At 37.6% G+C, this 21,042-nt stretch overlaps 1 protein-coding gene across 4 annotated transcripts in view; it reads right to left on the bottom strand.

Annotated features, from left to right (window-relative positions):
- The window catches only part of RAPGEF4 (Rap guanine nucleotide exchange factor 4), a 294,249-nt gene that overhangs the window by 159,685 nt on the left and 113,522 nt on the right, over positions 1–21,042 (bottom strand). Inside the window, exon 1 of one of the 4 annotated variants that reach the window (XM_032880471.1) lies at positions 11,026–11,186. The exons of the other annotated variants lie outside the window; for them this stretch is intronic. The gene's annotated coding sequence lies outside the window, so the exon portion shown is untranslated. Of the gene's footprint in view, positions 1–11,025; positions 11,187–21,042 lie in introns of those variants that run through there. 4 annotated transcript variants of the gene reach the window in all.

The following is a 21,042-nucleotide window of genomic DNA, read 5'->3' as shown; positions in this document are numbered from 1 at the left end:
ATTAGGCTAAATGGATGAAATTGTCATTTTTGTGGGCCCAAGGTTGTTGAATATCTGGACTTTTGTATGGTTCAGCTTAATAAAAATCACCAAATGAGTGAGGGGCCAAACGGCTTAGCAACTGGGCTGACAATCTGAAGATTGAGTCAAGTTGTTCTGAATACACTCCCTAGCCCCACAGGCTTTACACAGCAACACTGAAGATATCCAAGTATCAGAAACCAGTTTTCTGTGATTTTCAATACACAAAATCTTACCTTAACTCTATTCAAGATATTGGACTTCATTTGTTTCCTATTTTCCTCAGAATATTTAGGTATAGAATTACTCTTAGGGAAAGAACATTTAACAAAAAGGTTTTTAATATTTTCACTGGAAAGGCTCAAAAAACTACATACTAGTTGTTTGCTTTTTAACTTGTTGCTATTCAACAAGAACGCAATGCATAAGAATTTATCAAGGCCTCGGGCTTTTTTTTTTTTTTCATAGTAAACTTTCTAGCTGTCTATGAAGAGCTTTCCCAGGTTATCTTATTTGCCTAAAAGATCCATGAGGTGAGGATTAGTATTCACGTTTTACAGAAAGAAATGAATCATTCTAGGGATTCACTTAGGGGGGAAGAAAGCCAGTTTTGTTTTGGAACCCCACCTTTGGCATCTGATTAAGATTTTGGTTGGCTTCAGAGTCTGTACCACAAACACTTTCTAAGCACCTACAAGATGCCAGGCCCTCGACTGGGGCTTTTTCTTGGTGTTACTCTTCATTTTTTGGCAAACACTTTGCAGGAAGTCAAGCCTTTCTAGAGTATGTAAAAACTTAGGAGTCATGACATTTGGTTGAGTCAAAAGTAGATGGATCTGCTTCTAGAAAAAACTATCTGAAGAGCTCTACCTCTACATGTAGCCTACTTTCAGTTCTTGCAAGTGTTGTTCACGTTAAAGACTGGGTTGCACAGATGAGACCTGGGTTGTGTCACTTAAATGTCCTTGTGTAGCCTCAAGTCAAAGAGGCATTCCTGGGATTTTAAAAAAACAAACCTCCTGTGACTAAAAGAAAGAAAATTTTCCTTTTCCACATGAGCTATAGACAATAAAAAGTGATGATACTGAGCTCACGTGCTAATAAAAGTGCCTTTTGAAGAGGCTTTCTTGGGCGGACACTTTACCATGATCATAAATCTGTCTCACTCACTGCTCTAAATATTGTGCCCAGAATAATGCCTAGTACACAATAGGAGTCAATGCCTGAATGGAAACTAGCACATGAATAACCGAAAAGGACATGGGGTAAAGTGTCAGTCCCTCTCAGCCAGCTCCTCCAAGACAGACATCTCAAAGGACAAATATTCTTCTGTAACTTCTCCCTGAAAGAAATTAGTTGGCTAATACTATTAGCTGGGGAATGTAGCATTTGTTAGGTCTCAAAAATGACAAAATAAATCAAAAGTTTTCGTCTGATGCTGTGAATTGTAGTTCATCAGGGGCAGTGTAAGGTTGCCTCTGTTTTATTCCAACTTAGGACCTGCCTCAACTGTTGTATGGATTTGTCCGAATGGTTCTCCCTCCACCTGCCCTCCAATTTCTGAACAAACTTCAGAAACTCCTGTGAAGTTCCATTAGTTCTAACAGCAAAATGACATACGTGATGATTACAGCGTTGTTCGGGTCTCCAGAAGAACTGCCATCCTTACCAGAGGCCTAGAAGGGCCTGAATACTGGCAGGACTCATTTTGCAACCTTGCTAAATTTTGCTGGAAACAGTAAGTGGTGGAGACGTGTTGGCTGTCTTTGCAGCTCTGCGTGTTGTTCCCCTGTGGCATGAACTGAGGATGCCAACAGATTTGCCCTGACGCTGGTGTTTTGGGAAGACCACCTCCCCAGACCTTTCCTACTACAATACTCCCAGTGTGACTTAATAGAGACTTAGATTTATTCCAACGCTGAATTTTAGAATTTAGGTGTTTTTTTTTTTTTTTTAAGAGTTCAAATCCCTTCCTACATTCTCCTTTTAGATTAGGAAAAACTATAGGACTCTTAGTTCTTAGTTATGGGGAAGCTGAACTATAATTCTGTCCTCTAACAGGGAAGGTCAGCTTCAGACAAATAGCTGCTTTCAATCTCTGGATCTCTACGCAAAAGGCGAACCTTTAAAGACGGTATGAGCACAATGAACCGGAGAGAATTATACGCATGGCTCTTGCCCTCTCCCCATTCCAAGGTTTCTTCTACTCTGTCTGAAACCCTAAATTTTTCCTTTTGTTGTTTGTTTTGTATTTTTAAAGATTTATTTATTTATTTTAGAAAGAGATGGGGTGGGGGTTAGGGCAGAGGGAGAGAATGGTCAAGCAGACTCTCCGTTGAGCACAGAGCTCGATGTGGGGCTTGATGTGGGGCTCGATCTCACTACCCATGAGATCACGACCTGATCTGAGACCAGGAGGTGGAGGCTTAACCGACTGAGCCACCCAGGTGCCCCTCCAAGGCTCTCTTTTTAAAACTCAGAATGAAGAAGTAGAAATGGTCTGTGTTATGTAAGAGCATGTTATTATGCAGTCTGCTCTAATTCCACAAAATGAAATACAGGACTCATATTTTCCAGAAGCACTGGGATGTCAAAACAAATTTAGAGTTCTGTGAGGATTACAAATGAACCTTGAAGCAAAGGTCTTTCTTTCAGTTAAGCATTATCATTAAGGATATGAGTTGTGTGAATAATATTGATCAAAAAGCATTTAATTCATGCTTTTATTATTTCAGATATTGATTACTGGGATGCTGATTTTGTTAGGTGGTCCAATAATCTGCTCATTTGAGTCCAATCTGTTCAAATTGCAATCGCATGCCTGGATAGTAAGAGCCCAACAACTGAAGCATGGCCCACCTTCTCCAGTTTCTCCATCACTGATTAACAGTTAAAATTTGGATTAACTTAGGTATGACATGATGTGAATTTATGAAAGGTATTCTACATTCTTTTTCTCATGAAATTTGAAATATATTCTATATTCTTCAACAAAATAGCTTTAGAGCTTAAATAAGCAGTACAAAAATTTATTTTTCTGTCCTAAGTCATTAGACTTCTTCCATGTCCCATGAAGCCTTTCCAAAATGTAGTTAAAGCTCAAAGGTTCAAAATAGTTTCCTAAACAATGACTCTTGGAATACTGAAACAATAAAATTAAATTAAAAAAATAATAAAACAAATGAGCAAAAAAACCCCAAACAATTTCTTAAACATCTACCCCCTTGCCTTTATAGATCGGCCTGGATATACATTAGTCTGTGTCCACGTGATCAGGGTGAAGCTGGAGTAGGCCGTTCGATTCAGTTCTTTCACCACAATTTATTAGAAAGACCCTAAACGTAGCCACATCCTCACTTGTAAATCCATTTTACTCACAAAGTGCTGAAAATTAGAATCTTCCAATCATTTCTGGTTATAAAGTGATACAGGTACGATTTCTGATGATGAGAAATCTGTTCAGATAAGCAAAAAGGTACTTTCATGGACCTTCATGTTTAAGCTCAAAAGTCTTTTCTCTTGGATGATGCTTCACACCATAAGTAAACCAACTCATTTACCTTCTGTTTTTCAGTGTAGGTTAAAATATGAAAGAGTTGGTGTCCCATTGCTCCTCTGACATTCTGCCCTGCTAAACCCCTGCATTATTTCAGGATCACTCAATTACCTCAAGGAAACAAAAGAGCCAACTGGGTGTCTATATATATATATGTATATATATATATACACATACATACATACATATGTGTATATATAATTATATATATATAATTTTATATATAAAAATATACATGTATATATTTTAATCCAAAGCATAGGAAGTCAAAGCATTTTTTATTTTAAAAACCAATTTTGGTACAAAAAAGGCTTTTGAGTTCCAAAACTTTGGTTTATTAAAGGAACAAATTCTATCAAGTTTATCTATAAAGAATAGAGTAAGAAAGAATGTAAGAAGATTTCAGAGTTAGTGTTTCAGCCCCAAAGGAGGTCATTGTAACAGAATAAATAATGGTGGTGGGGTGCCTTTAAGGGAAGTGTTTTGAGAGAGAAGAAGCATTTAGCAAATTATTGCCTACCTCCTGAATCCCCCATTCTGGGGTCAAATCCCTAGTTTGGAGGAGATCTCCAAGCAGAAATCTGCTACCCAAGCACAGAAGTCAATATAGCATGTAAGTATTAACAGAAGGCTTGAGAATGGATGGAACTCCCACCCTATTCCTCCCAAAGTCAGAAAAGAACAGGGCCCCTGAATATCATCTATATTTTAATAGTATGTAGAGAAAGATAAACCCACAGAGACCAAGACATAGGAAAGAACAGAAAAGCTACAGGAAAACTATATTTCAGAAAAGATGGTGATCTACAGTGTCAAATGCTATAGACAGATTAAGGACTGAATAACCTCTTCACATTCAGAACAAATAGGCAGTGGATGCCTTTAGATAGAGGGCTTCCATGAAGTAGCTGGTGTAGAATTTAAATCATGGTGGCTTGAGGAGTGTTTGGGAAGGAAGGACCCAACAAAGGTAGACAGACCCTTTGAGAAGTTTAGCTATAGAAGGGGAGAAAAAGTTAGGAGAGGAGATGAAAGAGTATGTAGGGAAGATGAAGGTTTTGTTGTGTCTTGTTTTGCTTTGTTTTGTCTTAAGACTGGAGCAGCTAGCATCCCTGGACACTCTGATGAGAAGGCTCTACAAGAGATAAAAAGGTGAAAGATACAGGAAACAGAGCAAAGTGTGCACAAAGCAAGCACCCCCAAAATATGGAGTGAATGAGGTGTAGAACACAGGTGAGAAATCAGAAGAGGGAAAACCTCTTCTATTTTAACCTAGGGAAAGGTGGAATACATGAACACAAACGGATAATTTAAAAATATGTGTGTGTTAAGTCATCAATATTTGCAATGCCTTGCTCTTAATCAGAAAAAGGATAATTTGCTTGCTGAACTATCTAGGACTTGTGCTGACTGAGGTCAGGGGTGGGAGGAAAATGGCAAACACCAAGATAGTTTGTTCTATCTATGAAGGAATGAGAGCAGACAGACAGGAGGAAGATGAGATTAATTAATGTGGGGGCAAGTGAGGAGGCAGAGAAGGAGCACAGAAAAAGAGGATATATATCTTTCTCAGCTTATGATGGTGTTACATCTTAATAAACCTGCTGGAAGTTGAAAATATCATAAATCAAAAATGCATTTAACACACCTAACCCACTGAACATCATACCTCAGCTTAGCCCCTTAGCCTACCTTAAATGCACTCAGAACATTTACATTAGCTTACATTTGGGCAAAATCATCTATCACAAAGCCTATCTTATAATAAAGTGTTGAACATCACATAATAATTTATTGACTACTGTACTGAAAGTGAAACACAGAATGCTTCTAAGGGTATTGGTTATTTACCCTTGTGATCACATGGCAACTGGGAGCCCAGCATCACAAGAGAGTGTGGTACCACATATCCCTAGCCTGGGAAACAATCAAAATTCAAAATTCGAAGTTTGGTTTCTACTGAATATATATTGCTTTCACATCACTGTGAAGTCACAGAATCGTTAAGTTGAACCACTTTAAGTCAGGAACCATCTATAAATTGATAGCTGCCACAAGGAGCCAGACTTCAGAGAGGAAGATGTATAAAAACAATTTTTAGGAAATCTGGCTATGTGTTCTGGGGTTAGTTCCCCTTTTGGTCTTGTTGACTCCTCAAGAAACTATCAGTAAAGACCTCCATTCTCTTCCAAAGCTTTCTGGAGTCAGATTTGACTATCACCAAGCAGATTGATCCTCAAGGCAATTAGTTTCATTTGGGATATGCAGGTAATCCGTCTGGTGACAGGAAGTTGAAATCCTGAATGCTGAGATGAGAGGCTATCTACTGATGTGGCTTGGTCAAACATTGGAGAAAAGCTGAAAGTCTTCAAACAGGTGTTGGAGAGAATGTCAGTAATATATCAGAAAACATAAGGATCACTCAGCTATACTGAGGGGTCCAATTGAGATTGGAGGTCATAAATGTATCATAGCATCAATATGGACAGTGGTATGATTTTCTCAAGCAGTTCTTGGCAGTCTGGTTGTAGGCAGGAGAAAGCACACAACTGCATTGATTAAGGGATAGTATTTGGCCTGGTAGGAACTGAGGCTGGCAAGATCTGTTTCATTCATTCCTAAGTACCTAAAACTACAATGCCTGACAAATAGGAATCATTCAATACATCTCTATTGAATGAATGAATGGGAGAACTGAAAATATTGGTAAGAGGGTGGTTGAAACGATGGGCCATGGTATCGACACCAAACAGCGAAGGCATCGACAAGAGGGGGCTAAAAGGGGGAAACTTAAGGGGAGCAAAGTTCCTATCCTCGAGTCTATCAGTCACATGAGCGCGTCGCCTACTCAAGAAAGAACGTCTCTGAGTCTGAAGCACCCCCTGGTGGCTGATCCAGTGCGCTATTAGGCCCAGTGGTCTCCCTTTTTTACTCCTTAAGGGCGACATACGCATTCTCATACACTCTTCTTCTCAATGTCAGAACTCCCTTAATTTCCCTTCATGCAATATCTTTCTCACCCATTCTTCAAACCTGCTCCTTCTCTTCTTTCTTTTAACTTTTGTCCCAGCTACCTTAGGTAAATCATTCTCTCCTTCTTCCCCTCTTTTTTTTTAATTTTATTTTTTTAGTTTATTTTAATTTATTTTATTTATTTATTTATTTATATTTTATTTTTTAAATTTATTTGACAGAGAGAGATCACAAGTAGGCAGAGAGGCAAGCAGAGAGAGAGAGAGAGGAGGAAGCAGGCTCCTGCTGAGCAAAGAGCGTGACGCGGGACCGATGCCAGGACCCTGAGATCATGACCTGAGCTGAAGGCAGAGGCTTAACCCATTGAGCCACCCAGGCGCCCCCCTTCTTCCCCTCTTTATCTCATCTTCACTCCCCTTCTTTTTTCAATGGGTGAAAACATGGCAGGTACTATTAGAGGTAAAATTCATAAAATGAGGACAAGAAAATTGCTACATTTCAAAATTAAAGAAATCAAAGTCTCTTAAAACCAATGAAAGTGGACGTAAGTTTTAAAATAGCCACATCCATGCAATACGTGTTCCATGCAATACGTGCCCTCCCCAATACCCACGTATTGCATGGAGCACTGGGTGTGGTGCAAAAACAATGAATACTGTTACGCTGAAAAGAAATTTAAAAAAAAGATATAGAAATAACTCAAAAAAAATAAAATAAAATAAAATAAAATAGCAAAATCCCACACAATCTTGTAATTAAGCTGCACTTCTCCAAGTCCTGGCATTCAAAACATTTTCCATTCTTAAGATATTGCTTGTGTTTTAATTATTAACATAAAGTCTTTTAGCTATCAATTTTTTATTGCAAACGTACATGACTTCTACTATAGGATAAGTTGTATAGACGTTTGTAAAGTAACCCGAAGACATTTACAACATTGTTCCGATAAAGGGTTTGCAAATGAGCATTTGGACCACAACCTATTTGCCAGTCCACAACCATTTGGTTTGGCATAGTTTTGATTCCTGCTTGAATTTCCTGAAAAATCACAACAAATTATTTAAGGAATAACAGTTGTCAAACTTCCTGACACTTTCTGACAAGTCATAATGAATGGTTAAGTTCTGAAAGGTCAACCAGCTATCTTTTGGCTTCCATCGCCTCTTTAGAACCAAGCTATTTTGAGAATTTCCATTCCTCATGCTCTTTTTCTTCCCAACCCTGACACTATTTGTATCCTCTCGGTGGCATTTTTTTTAACTCAGGAAAACTTAAATAAGTTCCAAGATTGCAGAAGAGCCTTATTATTTGATGATTGTGGGTCTTGTCTGGGAAAAACTCCAAACATAGATTTGCCATTTTAAGCAATTCCTTTGAATTCTCACTCTATTGTCAGCAATAGTCTTATATTATTGGTTTATTATTGATTTTTTTCTTTCCCTTTACATAAGTTAACTAGGCACTCCAATTTCCTCTTCTTTTTTCTTATGTTTTCTTGGTTTATAAGTCCCTGAAGAACTGTATTGTTTCAGCTTTTTGGGTTTGGAGAACAAACACCCCCCCCCACCCCGACACACACACAGGCACACATGCACACACACCCAACCTTGCCATTATCACAAACCCATAATCTTTTTCCCTTGGCACCATGGTTATTTCTTCTTTATAATATTCTTCTTCATCCTACTTTAATATAATCAGCTGTCACATTCTGTCAATTTTCCCTTTAAAACATATTTCAGATTCATCCTTTTCTCTGTGTTTCCACTAGAACCATCCTGTCTCAGGTTATATTCTCACCAAAGGTTCTGTAACAGACTCTTAGCCAGCTTTTCTGCTGCCCTCCTCATTCTTTCCCCATGCCCACCTCTATGCCCAGTGGGCATTCAGTCCATACGGTGACTTATCCTGCTTATTCCCTGTGAAGGAGGAGAACACCGCCTCTGCACTAGGCATCTCTCCTCCTCACAGTCCTGCATAATGAGTGTTACTTTCTTCATTTCACATACAAGGAAACAGACTCTCCCAGAGGTTAAGTATTTTGTCCCAAACCACCTATCTTATAAGTGCTCAAGTCACTAGCTCTCAAATCTGAAAAGAAGAGAGTCATCTTTGTTGGAGCAGGAAAATAAAGCATTTGCATGGCAAAGATTTGATATTTAATCTCTCCAAAGTCAAGGAAGTAGAGAGACTTGCTATTATTACCATATCAAAGCAATGGTTTTCAAGAAATGGGATTTATACAGGAGAAGTATAATCCACTAGTCTGCTCTCAAAGAGTTTATAACCCACTTGGTTAGAGTATGTATCTAGAACATGCTGGATACGTAGCACGTGCTAAATAAATACTTGCTCAAGCCAGGACCAAGAAATGGAAGGAGGGTCCTTGCTACTTTTATTTTGGCTTGCCACTAATCACATTGTTTAGTCACTGGATGCATCTTAATATAAAATGCTTTCTACGGCACTTCCTCTTGACCTGGTCCCAAGGAATATCAGAACAATACAATGTTAGGATAAAAGGCGTTGAGATTACTGGGCTGCCTTCCAACCTACGGGCCTATTTATTTTTTCCTAACTACAAGATAATTATTGCTGGATATTATTATGGGATTTTTCCATATGTCCTTTAGTTAGGACAGTGATGACCCAATGCAGCCTTTTAATGTACTCTGGTCTTCTGCCAGCTTACCTCATTCTACCACTTTGCCTTTGGTTTTTATTTTTATGACTATTCAAACTTCCCATTCCCTAATCAATACCTCATTTGGCCACTGCTGCTGTTGACAACATACCTTGACAAAGACGCCTTGGAAAGGGTCTTTTTTGCTTGCGGCAGGCTCATTTGAAACGAGCTCTTGCTATGTTCATCATTTTGGCAAACAAGGACAAGTTCAAGGAAATTGGAGGCCAAACTTGACAGAGCACTGGGTGCAGCTGCTGGCCCAGCTGTGCAATGAATCTCAACTGGTCCATTACCTCCAAAACTCAACTATTCAGCACAGCCTTCCCTAGTCCAGCACTCCTGTCGGTCTAATATATTTGGCAACAGCCATTATTTCAGAAATGAATGCTCATGTGTATTTATAGCAAATCGCATGCCTGCTCTATCAACAATTAAAGAGATTAGGATTCAGCAGACATATTCCTCTAATTAGGACAAGATGGAAGACATAATATATAGAATGCTGCAGTTTGGTCAAGGTTTATTCTTTCCTAACAAGACTGCCATGCTGCTTTTCATCAGCCACACATCCATTCTCTCTAGGGCCACCCTGCCCCCTACAGAACACTCACTTCCTGTGTCTGTCCCATGGAATTTTCAGTCAGGGGAATCTGTTTGCCGTTGACACTTCCAGTTTCCCCTACCTCCCCTCCTCAAACTACACTTCAGGCTCTGTGGACTGTTTTAGGCTTGTTTTGAATAACATGTGGACAGCACCATGTGGCCACTAATTTCATTCAGTTACGTCCTTCCCCTGGAGCCTGGGAGTATGTTATATGCTCACACTTATGTAGTCTTTCCTCTGAACAAAAGCCCGAACTCAGTGTCTGGGCCATAAATTCCATCTTGCTTCACTCTTACCCATGCATTATTTAAGCCATCTTCTCGGGGAGCCCGCATGAGAATTTCCCTCAGACTAACAATCAGCAGGCGCTTTGCACACTGTTTTAACGGGAAATGTAGGATATCTGAGAGGGTTCCGCCCATTTGCAGTCTTGATAATGAAATATGATAATCTAATTTGGTAAAAATAAACTGTGAAATCAGAGATTGGAGGCAAAAACTTTAAAGATGCAATTCAGACGAGCAATCAATGCTTATTCAGCTTCTGTACCATCTCAGCTTTCTCCCTGTGCAGATGCTTAAGTGATGCTAAATTAAATAATTGACAAATTTTTAAAACTGCTGGAAATTACCATCTGTATTTAATTTTGGAATATAAAAAGGTCCATAGAAAACACCCTTTATGATTATTTTGTCTAATAACAGATATGAAACAATACAAACATCCCAGTCATAAAATATAATGCGTTCCGAGCAGTCTGGCTTACATATTCAAACAGAGTTTTTCAAAAACAAAAGACCACAGGAGGAACGAAATGCTGGGTTACCAATACATTTTTTTTTAAGTGAATGGCAAAAGAACGGAGTTTTTAGTTTAAAATCTGCCTCTCTAACCCCTCACCTCCCCCACAAAACAAAAAACAAAAACCAAAAACTCACCCACAGGCTTCCTATAGACAGTAAGGAGAACCATCACTTTTTCACGTTTCTCTCTCTCCTGGACAAACACTGGACTAAACTGTCCTCTGTTAAGAACTTTATTAGGCTGATATTACATCCGTACGAAATGAAGTCTACGGCTGTAAATAAACATGCTTGAAGCTCTCATGAAAACACAGAAAGAGAAACAAGCTCCCTGCGTGGGAACACACTGGTAAATGCGTGGATAAAACAAGCTGAAACTTACACCAGACACTTCCTCCAGGTCCAGCACGGCAGTAGCCCTAAGGGCACATTCTAGTTTTTTTTAATCCATGTTCTGTTCTTCTCACTGATGGAACTACTCAGGCACATGGTCAAGTTGCAATCAGCTTCTCCCTCAGTGATGTATGAGAGCTGGGCTGATTTATCTTGTCTTTCTGCAGCATATTAGCACTAATGTTTCTGCGTATGCATCCTACCTTTCTTTAGCCGTAGCCCCGGCTTTATCATTGGTAATCTAAATTAAAGAGCCAGTGAACAGAGCAGGGTTGTTGTCCCCCACCCCTCCCTGTTTTCCATGAAACAATTGCCAGGCAGTCATTCCCGGACAAGGATTCCACTGTTTATTCTATCCAGCCTCCCCTTCAATATCCCATTGAGACTGGAAGTCAGTCGCAAAAGGATAGGTCCAGCGAGAATGTCTTAGTTCAAAGGTCTATTTATGATTTATCCTTTAAAATGGTGCAAAGGACCTCAGGAAATATGAGGGAGAGCTGTCGTTTGCCAGTTTTTTAGCCCAGAATACAGACTTGACACTGTTTACAAAACCACAGTAACTTGATACCCCACTTGCTGTCCATGGGGCAGTGTACCTTTGGCTGACTTTTATTCCTGAGAAATCTTTCTTTCCCCCCCCACGTTTGTTTTATATATGCATCCTTTAGCGTTAATTTTAATGAGGAACATGAGTGCTATAATTTAGCAAGTTACATATGAGTAGGACAAAAATCTACAAAAATTTGAGGGAATCAAACAAATCATTATTAACCTTGCTATAACCTGTCAATAAGTAGCAGCTGAAGCATGAGCTGAAACTGTATTTATTTCTGGAGTTGTCAGTTCCTTGCTTTAAGACACATTTAGAATTTCCTCAATCTCCACAAATGTTTGGGAAGAAGAAACACGTCAGAGTGCATTTTCATATGAAAGTTTTTAATCTTTCCAAATTTTTCTCTCTTAGCAGTATCTCAATGCTTTTAGCCCAGATTTTCATGATTACTGAAATAATATTAGGCTTGTTTTCTCATTTTAAGCAGCATAACTTTTTAACAGCTGTTAAGCAACAGAATTTGGTGGATAATAAAGTATAACAAGTTTCAACTTCATTTTTGTATATTTTTGTTAAGAGAAAATATGATCATTTTCATAATTATAAACACAAATTACATCTTTAATTTTGCTTTTTTAAAAATGATTTTATTTATTTATTTGACAGAGACAGAGATCACAGGTAGGCAGACAGGCAGGCAGAGAATGGGAAGCAGACTCTCTGCTGAGCAGGGAGCCCGATGCGATGCGGGAGCTCAATCCCAGGACCCTGGGATCATGACCTGAGCCGAAGGCAGAGGCTTAACCCACTGAGCCACCCAGGCGCCCCAATTTTGCTTTTAAAAATTAATAAATTATGATATCCATTTCCATATAGGCATAATATGTAGATTTGCCATTTTTAGTAGTTTTTTGATATTTAATTCCTAATTCCTTGATACTTGCATTGCTTTAATTTTTCATTATAAAAATATAATGTTTCTTTTCAGAAAAGCAAAATACTCACATTCCAGGCCCTTGACCAAAAAAAAAAAAAAAAAATCAGTCTCTAACTTTCTGTTTCTCAACATTCTTCAACACTGCAGTTGAGAGAAATACACTTGGGAGTTCTGCTTGAAGACTCTCTGGGATATCAGTTCCTCTAGATGATATCCCTGGTGAAACTTTAATCATTTATATTAATTTCTATCCTCTAGAACTTGGTTATACTGAACTGCTCCACAAACATTCAGAGTAATTATTTTAAAAATTTAAATCTGGCTTGTCGCGCCACTGCTTAAAACTCTGCATCGTTTCCGGTTATTCTTAGGATGAAAGCCAAAATCTTTATCATGGCCTTCAAGGACTCAGTTTCATTAAACTTAGAAGATAAGCCCACCTTCCCAGAACTGACTGGCTGGGATTCAGAACCATCAATCAATCAAGTATTGAACCTCTGCTCTTTACTGGCTGGTCAGCATGAATATGGTATCCGAGCACTGGTGTGGGATACGAGAGAATTCCAAAAGCAAATTACATAGGCCTTTTCCTTTAGTTTGAAAGTAACATCCACAAATAAGATTTCATTACAAACCAGCTTACAAACTATGGTGAATCAATATGAAGCAAGTCAGATTTGTAAATGCAAAGTGAAGATAATATCAAGGTTTAGAGGTATAAGATAAAAGGAATCATTTCATGAATGTTAACTGAAACTGACTTAGGCCAGAGGAGGAAAAGGGAAATAAGGAGCAGAAACTCTAAAACAAAGTATACTCTAGCTTGATCCAATGTCTATGGTTTGCACCAGCTAAATTAATCTTAGATTTACATTTTTAAAAGCCAACTACTCCATAATTATGGTCCTGAGTTTCTTCAATAAATAATTTCTATACATTCATTATATTGCTGTTGATTATTACTTTCCTTCAAAAGTTTTCTTTATTTTAATCACTAAAAGAACCACATGATAAACTTCACTAACTTCTAAGTAACATCACAAGATCTTGAACATATGAGATTTCTCATAACTAAAGACAACATATTAACCAAGAACAACATAATCCTTGAATACAACTTGTGTGTAAACTTACATATAAAATAATGTAAATGCCCAAAGACATGAGAAGTATCCATGGAGTAATAAGATCTTGACAATGGCCCAATGCATAAGAGATTAACACTGTAAGGCCCCACGAGTCCAGGTGTATTTACTATACTTCCTGCCATTGTCCTGAAAATTCATACCATTAATGTCTACCCTTGGAAGAAACCCTAAGACTATGGAACTAAACTGCCTGAGTTCAAATCACAGCCCTGCCACTTACCAACCGTGTGACCTTGGGTAACATACTTAAACTTAATGTAATGTGTCTTTCAAATTCATCTATAAAGTGGATGTTGGTCATAAAAATGCTTTTGGTCATAAAAATAACTCATATCAGTCCAACCTTCTCACAGATAACAATCATAAACCCTGGATAAAATATTTAAAAACAACTGCTATTTGAAGGCACTATAGGAAAGAGCTAATGGGGGGGCGGGGGTGTGGAGAGGATAACACTTGAAAGAATGGCTCTTGATAAATTACTCATGTTCTAGAGCTTTTTATCTAAAGGGAGACCCAGTCAATCAGTTCCACATAGTGGTTAGATCTCTACCCTCTTACTATTTGAGAAATTAGAGATGCAGCAGCTATAAAATGTGGGAGGAAGCCCCAGAAAGAAGAGAGACACAGAGGGGAAGCCCCAAATTCAGTATATATAATCTGAGCAAATTTCTGACTCCTCCCAATACTATACACACGTGTAGCAGACTTCAAGTATCCCAGCTAAGATGACAAGAACTAAACAGATTTTTGCTGCTGTCCATCACAGGGAAGACAAACTTGGAATCTGACTGTTAGACTAACTGCCTACTAAAACAGAAAATCAATACCCTAAAAGGTATGTAACATAATTTGGAATCTCTATAACATGTCACTAACAATGTCCAAGGTACATTCCAAAATTACTAGATAGGCAAAGAACAGGAAAGCCCATCCTCAAAAGAAATAGACCAATTCGGAGACAACACAGATACTGAAATTAGCCCACAAGGATTTTTAAAGCAGGTATTATAACTATGCTAAAGAATAGAAATTTCAGCAGAGAAGGAGAAATTACAAAAAAAATTGGAAATTCCAAAACTAAACAAAAAAATCTGAAAAGAAAATTCATTGGATGATCTAACAGCAGATTAGGAAAAAAGTAATAAAAAGTTCTCAAAGAACTTGAAGATAAACAATATAAATTATCCAATTTGTGAAAAAGCAAAGAGAACTTTAAGAATGAACGAAGCCTCAGGGTCCAGTGGGTTATAATAGCGTGTATAACACATGTGTAATTGAAATCCCAGAATGACAGGTGAAGAAAGAATGGACAAGGAAAAAAAAATTGAACAAAGTTGAAAAAATAATAATCCAAATTTGCCAAAATTTGGTAAAAACAAAGATATAAATTTATAAATTTGAAAACCTCTGTGAACCCCAAACAGGATAAATAAAAATACAACAAAATACAAACCCATGCCAGGGCACATATTCAAACTACTAAAATTCACAGACAAAGAGAATATCTTGAAAGCACCAGGGGGAAATGGCATATTATATACAGGATAAAACTATACTAATTTCTCATCAAAGGTAATGTAGGCTAGGACAGAGAAGAATGACATCTTTATAATGCCAACAGGAACAATAACGGTCAAGCCAGAATTCTATATCTGCAAAAATATCCTTAGAGAATGAAGGCTAAATGAAGACATTTTCAGAAAATAAAACCCAAAAGTAGTGCAGCAGATCTGCACTACTTGAAAGGCTGAAGAAAGTCCAAAGGACAAAAATAAATTCCACAAATTTGGGTCTACAGAAGGGATGGAAGATCACTGAAAATGGTAAATGGTAAATATGTAAGTATAAAACACACACACAAACATACACATACACTCCTTTGAAACGCTTTCAAAGACATACAACTACTTTTAAAAAAAAATTATAATACTGTATCACAGGACTTATAACATAAATAGATGTAACATAAATATGTGGCAACAACAGCACAGAGGATGGAGGAGTGATGTGGTTGAAATATTCCAATGCTTGACGTGAAGCAGCACAACATTACCTCTAAGTAGAATGTGAATGGCTAACAATATATATGGTAATCTCTACACAATCACTAAAAATGAATGTAAAGAGAGACAATTAAAAAGCCAATAGAGAAACTAAAATGGAATTTATGGTAGCTATGAAGGTGCCACACTTGGATCTCCCTTCTAGAAGAAACTTGACAATCATCTGTGAGGAGTGCACTTTGCTGACACCATCCAATGGCAGTCCCTTTGCGATCCACGGTGTGTGAATCAAAGCTATGTTCTTTGCAGTTAGTCAGTGACTAAACATGACAGGGATATGTGCACTTGGCTAATTCTGCCCAGTGCAACACTCATCTATCAACAATCTTTGACCAAAATCGTACATCAGGCTGGCAGAGACTTTCTAAAAATCATAATGCAGTTTGAGGTTCTTTCTACCTATTCTCCTTTCTTGCTCCCTCTTTTCACAGATGTCAGATGCCTGCCTCTCTCCTCTTTATCTTGCACATATAACTTCATCTTGGCACCTGCTTCCTGAAGAACCAAACTAGTGCAGAATTCTAAAATATATTCAGTTACATCAAAATAAAGCAGGAAAGGAAGGGAGAGGAACAAAGAAGTAGTGACATGAAGGGAAAACAAATAGCAAACTGGTAAATCTAAATCCAAACATATAAATAATTGTATTAAATGTAAACAGATAAATACTCTAATTAAAAATGGAAATTGCCAGAATGGGTAAAAAATTAAAACTCATCTATCCTTTAAATACATGGAACAGATAGTTTGAAAATAAAAGCATGGAAAAAGAGAAAAAAGAAAGCTGGAGCGACTATATTATCATATGAACTAGATTTTAAGGCAAAGAGTATTGCCAGACATACAGACACTTCATAATGATAAAAAAGGGAATTAATCTGAAAGAAGTAAAAAGAATAAATGGATATGTGCCTAATAATAGAATATTTTGAAACAAAATTGACAGAATTACTGAATAAATAGATAAATCCAAAATCACAGTTGGAGATTTTAAGACTGTTTTCTCAGTAATTAATAGAACAACAAGAAAAAAACAAAATGAAACAAAACAAAAAACAAAAACAAACAAAAAAAAGAGTGAGAACATGGAAGACATGAATATCACTATCAACTATACTGGCCGATTTGACATTTATAGTACACTACACCTAACAACTGCAGAATACACATTCTTTGCAAGTGTACATGGTACATTCACCAACACAGACAACTGGTGCGCTGTAAACAGAGTCTCAATAAATTACATATGACTGAAATTCTACCAAATACATTTTTTACCCATAATTTAATTAAACTAAAAATAGTAACAATACGATACCTATTCTGGATTTTTCAATTTTTTTGAGGGAGGCTTGGATGGCTATGTATTTCCCCCTTAGGACCGCCTTTGCTGTATCCCATAGGTTTTGGACCGAAGTGTCTTCATTCTCATTGGTTTCCATGAATTCTTTCAGTTCTTCTTTGATCTCCTGGTTGATCCAAGCATTCTTAAGCAAGGTGGCCTTTAGCTTCCAGGTGTTTGAGTTCCTTCGGAACTTTTCCTTGTGATTGAGCTCCAGTTTCAAAGCATTGTGATCTGAGAATATGCAGGGGATAATCTCAGTCTTTTGGTATCAGTTGAGTCCTGATTTGTGACCCAGTATGTGGTCTATTCTGGAGAAGGTTCCATGTGCACTTGAGAAGAATGAGTATTCTGTTGTTTTAGGGTGGAATGTTCTGTATATATCTATGAGGTCCATCTGTTCCAGTGTGTCATTCAATGCTCTTGTTTCTTTATTGATTTTATGCTTCGATGATCTGTCTATTTCTGAGAGGTGTGTTAAGATCCCCTACTATTAATGTATTCATATCAATATGACTCTTTATCTTGATTAATAGTTTTCTTATGTAATTGGCTGCTCCCATATTGGGGGCATAGATATTTACAATTGTTAGATCATCTGGGTGGATAGTCCCTTTAAGAATTATGTAGTGTCCTTCTGTATCTCTGACTACAGTCTTTAGTTTAAAATCTAATTTGTCTGATATGAGAATTGCTACCCCGGTCTTCTTTTGAGGCCCATTGGCATGAAAGATGCTTCTCCATCCCTTCACTTTCATTCTGGGTGTATCTTTAGGTTCAAAATGGGTCTCTTGTAGACAACATATGGATGGGTCCTGTCATTTTATCCAATCTGCAACCCTGTGTCATTTTATGGGCGCATTTAGGCCATTCACATTGAGAGTGATTATTGATAGATACGTTTTTATTGACATCGTGTTACCTTGAAGTCTTTCTTTCTGTAGATTGTCTCTATATTTCTGTTCAATGCTATTCTTGAGATTTTTCCTCTTTTATAGTACCCCCCTTAATATTTCCTGCAGTGTCGGCTTGGTGGTTGCATAGTCTTTTAAGCCTTGCTGGTCTTGGAAACTCTTTATCTCTCCATCCATTTTGAATGTCAGTCTTGCTGGATAAAGTATTCTTGGCTGCATGTTCTTCTCATTTAGTGCCCTGAATATATCTTGCCAGCCCTTCATCAAAATCAAAAGCTTCTGCACAGCAAAGGAAACAGTCAAAAAAACAAAGAGGCAACCCACGGAATGGGAGAAGATATTTGCAAATGACAGTACAGACAAAAGGTTGATATCCAGGATCTATAAAGAACTCCCGAAACTCAACACACACAAAACAGACATTCATATCAAAAAATGGGCAAAAGATATGAACAGACACTTCTCCAGTGAAGACATACAAATGGCTATCAGACACATTAAAAAATGTTCATCATCACTAGCCATCAGGGAGATTCAAATTAAAACCACATTGAGATACCACCTTACACCAGTTAGAATGGCCAAAATTAGCAAGACAGGAAACAACAGGTGTTAGAGAGGATGTGGAGAAAGGGGAACCCTCTTACACTGTTGGTGGGAATGCAAGTTGGTGCAGCCACTTTGGAGAACAGTGTGGAGATTCCTCAAGAAATTAAAAATAGAGCTTCCCTATGACCCTGCCATTGCACTACTGGGTATTTACCCCAAAGATACAGATGTAGTGAAAAGAAGGGCCATCTGTACCCCAATGTTCATAGCAGCAATGGCCACGGTCGCCAAACTGTGGAAAGAACCAAGATGCCCTTCCACGGACGAATGGATAAGGAAGATGTGGTCCATATACACTATGGAGTATTATGCCTCCATCAGAAAGGATGAATACCCAACTTTTGTAGCAACATGGACGGGACTGGAAGAGATTATGCTGAGTGAAATAAGTCAAGCAGAGAAAGTCAATTATCACATCGTTTCACTTATTTGTGGGGCATAACAAATAGCATGGAGGACGAGGGGAGATGGAGAGGAGAAGGGAGTTGAGGGAAATTGGAAGGGGAGGTGAACCATGAGAGACTATGGACTCTGAAAAACAATCTGGGGGTTTGAAGGGGCAGGGGGTGGGAGGTTGGGGGATCCAGGTGGTGGGTATTGTAGAGGGCACGGATTGCATGGAGCACTGGGTGTGGTGCAAAAATAATGAATACTGTTACACTGAAAAAATAAAAAATTAAAAAAAAATCAATATGATACCTAGAAAACCCCAAATATTTGGAAATTGAGAACGCACTTTTAAAGAACTTGTGAATGAAAGAAGAAATCAAGGGAAAGTATTTTGAAGTAAAGAATAATGAAAATGCAATATATCAAAATTCATGTGCCATAGTTAAGTAATGAGAGGGAAGTTTATAGCTATAAGTGTTCATAGTAGAAAAGGATAAAGACAAAAATCAGTGATTCAAGTTTTCACCTGAGAAGCTAGAAAAAGAGCAAATTAAATACAAAGGAAACAGACAGAAGGAAATAATGACTCTTTTTTAAAAAGCATAAATAATGAAAAAGAAAAGAAAAACAATAGAGAAAATCAAGAAAACCAAAACTTAGTTCTTTATAAGATCAATAAATTTCACAAATTCGTAGCTAGACTGATCAAGAAAAATTAAAATCAGGGAATAAAAATTAGTATCAAGAATGAAAAGGATGTCTCTAGAGATCTGAATATATTGAAGAGATAATAAGTAACTATAATAAACAACTTTATGTCAATGAACTTGGAAACTTAGGTAAAATGGACAAATTTCTTAAAAAATAGAACTTACCTAAATCAACACAAGATGAAATTACAAATCTTAATAGCTCAATCTCTCTTAAAGTAATTGAACACACTATCCTTCCCATAAAGATAACTCTAGGTTTTCTGGTTTCCTGGCGAATTCTATCAAATATTGAAGGAAAAGATAATATTAATCTTACACAAACTTTTTTTCAGAAAATGGAGCAGGATGGAAGCTCCCCCAACTCATTGAATGAGGCCAGCTTAATCCTGATGCCAAATCTGACAAAAATACTATGAAAAAAGAAAATTACAGCTCAGTATCTATGAGTATAGATACAAAAATTCCTTAACAAATATTACCAAATAAAACTTAGGAAGATACAAAGATAATCATCCTGTTTGACATCATGACCTACTAGGGTTTATCTTAGGAATGTAACACAGTTTTAACATTTAAAAGTCAATTATTAGGGATGCCTGGGTGGCTCAGTTGGTTAAGCAGCTGCCTTCGGCTCAGGTCATGATCCCGGCGTCCTGGGATCGAGTCCCGCATCGGGCTCCTTGCTCTGCAGGGAGCCTGCTTCTCCCTCTGCCTCTGCCTGCCACTCTGTCTGCCTGTGCTCGCTCTCTCTCCCTCTCTCTCTGACAAATAAATAAAATCTTTAAATAAAAAAAAAAAAAAGTCAATTATTATAATAGATGTACTACCAGAATAAAAAAGAAAAAAAAAACAAAGAATTTTAATACACTCAGAAAAGCATCTGACAAGGTTCAATACGAACTCATGATCAAAACTCTCAGCAAATTAAAAATGGACGGGAGATTTCCTCAATCTACAGCTGTAATCTTATTTAATGGTGATGTATTGAATGCTTTCCCCCAAGATCAGTAACAAGAAAAGGATGTCTACTCTCACCAGTTCCTACTCACCTGGTGCTGGAGGGCCTAACCAGCACAAGGCAGAAAAGATTAATAAAAGGAATAAAGGTTAGAGAGAAAGAAATAAGACTCCCATTTTCTGCAGATAACATAATTGGTTAGATGGAAAAATCACAAGGAAACTAAAATGGGATAAGTGTACCTACTCATATAGTTGTTATAAGAATCAAATGAGTTTAAATTTGAAATGTGTTTAGAACTGAGCCTGACATGTAGTAAGCACTGCATTAGCACAGGCAAAATTTAAAAATGCATATACCTAAATATAAAATCTGG

Source organism: Lontra canadensis, unplaced genomic scaffold, assembly GCF_010015895.1.
Source record: "Lontra canadensis isolate GAN:19392208 unplaced genomic scaffold, GSC_riverotter_1.0 scaffold69, whole genome shotgun sequence".
Classification (NCBI taxonomy): domain Eukaryota; kingdom Metazoa; phylum Chordata; class Mammalia; order Carnivora; family Mustelidae; genus Lontra; species Lontra canadensis.
Note: the sequence above shows the minus strand (reverse complement) of the source record. Positions and strands in the feature narration are given on the sequence as shown.